At 43.8% G+C, this 6,366-nt stretch overlaps 1 long non-coding RNA gene across 13 annotated transcripts in view; it reads left to right on the forward strand.

The window, feature by feature from the left end:
* Nucleotides 1–4,874, forward strand: part of LOC106014205 — a 15,914-nt gene extending 11,040 nt beyond the window's left edge. For 11 of the 13 annotated variants that reach the window (XR_004859531.1, XR_001185540.2, XR_004859534.1 and 8 more), the window contains one exon: nucleotides 4,264–4,874. This is a non-coding gene — a long non-coding RNA (uncharacterized LOC106014205). Of the gene's footprint in view, nucleotides 1–3,560; nucleotides 3,700–4,263 lie in introns of all 13 variants that reach the window. The other 2 variants (XR_004859525.1, XR_004859524.1) reach the window with 1 other exon arrangement.
* The last annotated feature ends 1,492 nt before the right edge of the window (nucleotides 4,875–6,366 follow it).

Genomic DNA, 6,366 nt, shown 5'->3' on the forward strand with positions numbered 1-6,366 from the left:
GGGGGGTGAGAGAGTTTTTGTAGAGAATGCAGGATTTTGTTGAATCTGAGGTCCCACCTTTTTAATGACATTAGTACATTAGTATATTGTTATGGAATTTGCTTTTTTTTGCCTGGGTTTAAGGTTGGGGGGTGGGGTGAAGAGGAGAACAAAGGATCATGTTGAATCTGAGCTCCCATAGGTTCAATGACCTTTCTGTGTTCAAAAGAGGCGTCTATAATGTAGCATTTTCATACCTGAAAACTGAAATGAAATTTAATTTGAGGTATAAACGGATATTGATTTAGCGATTGTGTCGTGTTTTTGCTTCCGCACTTAGCTTATCCACAAAAGAGGTCCATTAAAAGTTTGATCCTTCTTCTATCCCTTTCTTTTCCCCTTTTTTTCATACTTCGTGCCAACCATCCTCAAAATTCGAGATGTCCCATCAGTGCTGTATACCATACATGAAGTGTGTTGGGTTTTTTCCCTGTTGCACCCACTCGTTCAGGCTACAGCTATAATTGATAGCTGCTTGCTTTTTATTGACACTGAAAGGCGGAAAGTAAAAGCCGTAGTTCCCACAGGGTAAATACTGCATGCAGAATAAGCGAATAATTGATTCAGGGTTTTTTTTTCACCCATATATATGTGTAGGAAAAGGAGAGGTCGTGGAATCCGCGCTTTACGGTTTAAAAAAAATCTCGTCATGTAAGGATGTCGCTTGCCATTTTTGTGGGTTTATTTTGTTTTATTTTACTTTTCTATTTATTTGTTTTTTAAAGATCAAAGGTGAAACCAGTAATACAGCAATCATTGGGCGGCATAAGAAGTGTAAATTGCGATTTCTCTCAGCCTTTGAAGTGTCTTGTGTAACCTGTAATCGAAGAGTATTGAACTCGAGGGCGTTCGTCTCTGGAGAAAAACGGGGCTCGTATCCTGCAGTCTGGGTGTAATGAGCTTTCCCCAGGCGACGATCCTTCCGTTACAATTTGCATCCGTAGTGCCGGGTCTGTCTGCGTCGTCTCTGTTTCCCGCCAGAAGTGGCTAACCGTCTTACTTACTGCGCCTCTGGGAGTTTCGCGCATCTATCTTCTCTCTTCTTCTTATTGCTCTTGGTTTGTTTGTTTGTTTGTTTTTTGTTTTTTTGTTTTTGTTTTTTATTGGGGGGAGTGGTTTTTGTTCACGATGTTCTCCTCCTCTTTGTCTCCTCTACCTCTTCCTCTCCCTCCTCCATCTCATCCTTCTACTCCTCCTCATATTCCTATTCCTGATCTTCCTTTTACCCATCTTCCTCCTCCTTCTCTTTCTACTCCTCATCAATCTTGTCTTTCTCATATCCCCTCCTCCTCCTACTCTTTCTCCTCTTCTTTCTCCTCCCCCCCCCTCTTCTTCGTACTCTTCCTCCTCCTAATCATCCTCTTATCCTCCTCCTCCTCCTCCTCCTCCCCAGCGCATCCAATTCTTTTCCTCTTATCCTCCTCAACCTACCCTTCTTCCTCTTCCTCTTCCTCTTCCTCTTCCTCTTCCTCTTCCTGCTGCTGCTGCTGCTTCTCATCCCTCACCCGTGTTTTTTTTGTCTTTTAATGTTTCCGTTTGTTCCTTTTGTCCCTTTATTTTTGAATTTCTAAACTCTGGTATTCCATAACTGTACTTTTTGTCGGTTGAGCGAAGAGAACCCCACTTAAATTGAAAAAAAAACAACTTTAAATCCAGTTCAAATCGTGGACGACGTGGATAATTGGTGTCTTTCCGTTTTTCATCAGCCATGGTTGGAATAGTCCATGTGCCATTCTTTGACTTGAGTAATCCTACACGTTTCAGATCTAATCAGGGTGAATGGTGCATTTTAATTTATTTTCTATTTATTTATATCTTAAAATACAGAGATTACACCTTTATAATGTGTTTGCAGCTGACGTCATTCCCATGCCGTACCATGTAATTCCACACCGCACTTTTTGTACCGTAATAATAATAATACACCGTATGCATCTCATATTAGCGGGTAGATGGAGGGCGCCACTGGGAGGTCCAGTCCTACTTCTTTACTTTCTCTCTGTTCTTTCTGTCTTACTTTTTTTTTCAAGCTCTAAATGACCAGTCCTGTGTCGGCGTGCTTCTCTTTACTCAACCTCCAACTCAGATTATATTTATGTGGATGGTTGGCGGGTGCTCTGGTGTTTTTTTGCTCCTTCTTTCCTGTCAAACATCTATAGTATGTATCTCTCCTTCTACTTGTTTATGTTTGTTACCCTCTTGTAACACCTCTAATCCTCGACTTCATTATGACCTTATTGTGTTGCAAATGTCGTAAATTTTTTAATAATAAAAAGTACAATGTACATGTATTTTATAATATCATAAGCTGATTCTCTTGAACCACGTGAGAAATACGATCAGCGACTACGTATGCCATCGTACCCAAGGAGGTTATAGAGTGCTAAGGTCACTGCATCGTACCCCCGCAGCTCCAAACCGCCATGCCGCCCAAGTATGACGTCACCGTTTCGTTGTGGACGCGATGCCAAAGCTAATGAAGCTGTCTGTGTATTGTAGTAGTCATGTTAGTGCCGTGTCCCGCGCCGTTGTAACTCCTCCTGGCAATGTTCTTGACTGGCGGCTTTGTAGGCCTAGTCCGGGGTATTCCCCCGAGAGGTTGGCGAACGCGGGTAGTGCATCGTGAAAGTCTCCGGGGTCCACGGCTATCAGACTCCAACAGACAAATGGGCACTCACTCACGCGGAAAGTATTCATAATTACACCCCCCCCCCCCCCACCCCTCACACAGATCCCTGTCTTTGCGCTTTCCACGAACACACACGACTTTCATACCCGAATTCTCGCCCCCACACGAATACGCATAGGTCTAGTGTTATTTGGGGGTGATCGCAAGGGGCCTTACTCTTTTTTTACTCCCTTGGATGGCCGTTTCTATTATAGTCTAGTTGTTGGCGTAATGTTGTCGTGCATTATTTTCTAAGACATCTGTTGACACCAGTCATTATGGACTAGGTGTTTGGCTGGCGCTGTTGGTGGGTCCTACTTTTCTTTTTCTTTCTGGGGTTGTTTTTTTAAATCTTTATCTTGCTTCCTCCTGGCATAATATGGCCGTTATTGCGTTTATGCGCTTCTCTTTTCTCGATCCCAAAACTGAAAGCTAACACATACACGTGCCCGCTCGCCCGCGTATGGAGTGTGTACACACATACACAAAGGGACACACACCTGCGCACAAACACCTTCACACACACACACACACACACACACACACACACACACACACACACACACACACACACACACACACACACACACACACGGGAGCCTGTGCGTACTCACGGCCTCACAACATACATAATTATGCACGCGTACACTCAAGCACAAGCGGACGTTACACATGCCTACAACAACAGTACACTCTGGCTCTCCAACTCTCTCTGAATACCGTGGCGTGCATGCGGTGTCTCAAGGGCACTCACTGTTGGATGCTTGTTATGTGACTGGTTGTTACCTGCCAGTTAGTTGCGCTCTGGTCTGTCTGTACTGGCTCGACCTCGCTTCTTTTAAAATTGATTTAGTGTCAGTGGCATTTGTTCGTGAAGGATGCTAAGGCGTTCCTTAAGCTCTGCTGTTGCCACGCTGGATTGCACTACTGATTGTTCTGGTTCGAGGCCCTGACGGACCATACGATTCTTGGACTTGGTCTAGCTTTGGAAGGTTCCCAAGTTTTGTTGTTTAAATCATTTATTTGTTCGTTTTAGAAGATTAATTTCTTTTACTACTGATCGTAGATCTATCGTGTGTAAACATTCTATGCGAATCGACCATCTTTGAAACATCCTGTTTACAGTACCAACGGCTATGCAGTGTTCATTTGTACCTCCAGATGGTTGATGGACTTCGTGTGTGTGCTTTTTGTTTTCTTTTCTGCTACATGTACCTCATTTGATTTATTTTTTTAAGTTAAGTTTGGAACAATTGATTTCCTATGTACAATAGCAGGTGTGTGTGGGTGGGTGGCTGGGTAGGTGGGGGTCAGAATGATGGTTTAGTCTCTTTACTTTTCCGGTCTTTCTTCGAATGTATGTCGTGCTGTCCAATTAGCTGCGGAGAAGTGCTAATGTTTTGTGAATTGACTCTGCTGTGTGATTCTATGGCACGAGGATATCGCTTGTCTTTTCAGTGGCTTATATTATATTCGTGGAAGTGCCGGTTGAATAGCTCTTTACTTCTTTATTGAGTATTCTGTGATACATATATTGTTTATGTTGTACTATTCAGCAACTTGCGAAGACCAGTACTGTTCTTTGTAACCTTTGGATAATTCGCATTGGACCAGAGGCAGTCAGTCAGTCAGTCGTTTCTGAACTATTCACTGGCCGCTGCGTGAGACACATACAACGTGAGCAGCCATGAGATGTGATCCCCACAGCACGCACTCCCCCACCACCTCGTTTATGGCGGTACTTCTTCACTCTTGGACGTGAACTTACTTATTCGCCATTATCCGGAGCCGTCGCGTGTGGAACTGATCAGTGACAACGCCGCCTTTCTTCTTATTTCCTATCTGGAGTATTGCTGCGTGTGAAACGGGGCCGTTGTAACGTGTGGGCTTTCAGGCTCGCATTCTTTCTTCTCTCTTGAGTGGGAGTTTTTTTGTGTTGTTGTTTTTTTTACTGTTGGGTTTTTTTTTTGTGGGTTTTTTTCCTTCTAGATAAATTGATCTCCTCGGGCCTGTTGTCCCCAACCAACTAGCCGGGCAGCCATAAATAGCCGACCCTGCGTGTCGGCTGGGATAAAGGAAAATAACATTCTCATTTGACAGTGCGTCTGGAAAGAAAGAGAAGAAGAAAAAATAGGCTGTTGTTGGTGAGGAAGAAAGAACATTAAAGATAAAAGAAAAACAGAGACTCGTTCCTGGAGTAAGCGGTTTCATTGTTGTTCTGGGCCCGGGTCAGTGCTTGTGAGGCCTGAGGTATGGCGGCGCCAGCAGAGGAGGGAGGAGGTGAGACGGAGCCTCTCAGCGAGGACGCGATCCTTCGGCAGCAGATCGAAGATGGCACCAATGAAGTAATCCCCCTTGTATTGTTTTGTGTGGGGGGTTTTTGTTTGTATGTGTGTGTGTGTGTGTGTGCGTGTGTGTGTGTGTGTGTGTGTGTGTGTGTGTGTGTGTGAGAGAGAGAGAGAGAGAGAGGGGGGGGGGGGGTTGGCGGGTGCTCTGGTGTGTTTGCTCCTTCTTTCCTATGAAACATCTATCGTCCTTTTCTTTCCTCCTTTTTTGTGTTTGTTGTTACTCTCTTGTAACACTTCTAATGTTCGGCACTTATATGAGCTTATTTTGTTTCAAGTGCCTTATAACTCTTACTAAAACTGAAAGAGAGAGACAGACAGACCGACGGACAGAGAATTGTATTCCTACGTATTTGCAATGGCACTGTTATCCTAATCGGTTACAGGTAGAATACAGCTGCCATGCATATTTAACGTAAAACATACACCCACAGCATTACTCCTACTGTTTGTATCTGAACGAGACTCTTTCTACACTTTCTAATATTAATAGGGAGAAATTCCGTACCTAGCGACTTCTATGAAATAGAGTGTAGAATAGAGGTTAGGGTTAAGGCAAGGTTAGGGCTTCAGGGTTTAGGTTTGGTTTGGGGTAGGGGTAGGTATAGGGACAGGGTTAAAGTTAAAAGGTCTCCTTTATTGTGTTTGTTGAGGTGGTCGCTAGTTACGGAAGTCCTTCCATCTAACGTTACAGAGTGGGTGGTTGGAGGGTGCTAAGGTGTGGTTTGCTCATTCTTTCTTGGCAAACACCCCTCGTCCTTTTCTTTCATTCTTTTCTTGGTATGTTAGTCTATAGTAGCACTTCTAGTCTTCAGCACTTTGGAAAAAAATCACCCCAAAACATTAAAACAAAAAACGACAACAAAAAAAACACAAAAAATACAACAAACTAAAAACTAATGTCACTAGGTTTCTGTGATTGCCAACGGCACGCTTCTTATTCCTTACCAGCACAGGTACCAGGCCACGTCTACCTGTGATGTGTCACATAAAGTTAGGATTCGGGTTAAGAGTGCCCAAAAAATGGACGAGCATCGAACTCTCGTCTTCAGCGTGCAACGGCAAAGAAGAGCGTCATCTGGGGCGTCAGTGAGCTCGTGAAATCCGCAGCTTGCACTGTATGCTTCCCAGGAAGCCGAGAATGTTTCTGAGTGTTCTCAGAGGCTCTACTTGGGTGGTAATACATGTAGTTGTAAAGTGCATAGAGCATGCTATAGAGCGTGGCATAAATAATATGCGCTATATGGATGTTATTAATATCAGTAGTAGTAGTAGTAGTAGTAGTAGTAGTAGTAGTAGTAGTAGTAGTAGTAG

The sequence above is a fragment of the Aplysia californica genome, unplaced genomic scaffold (genome assembly GCF_000002075.1).
Source record: "Aplysia californica isolate F4 #8 unplaced genomic scaffold, AplCal3.0 scaffold00035, whole genome shotgun sequence".
Taxonomy (NCBI): domain Eukaryota; kingdom Metazoa; phylum Mollusca; class Gastropoda; order Aplysiida; family Aplysiidae; genus Aplysia; species Aplysia californica.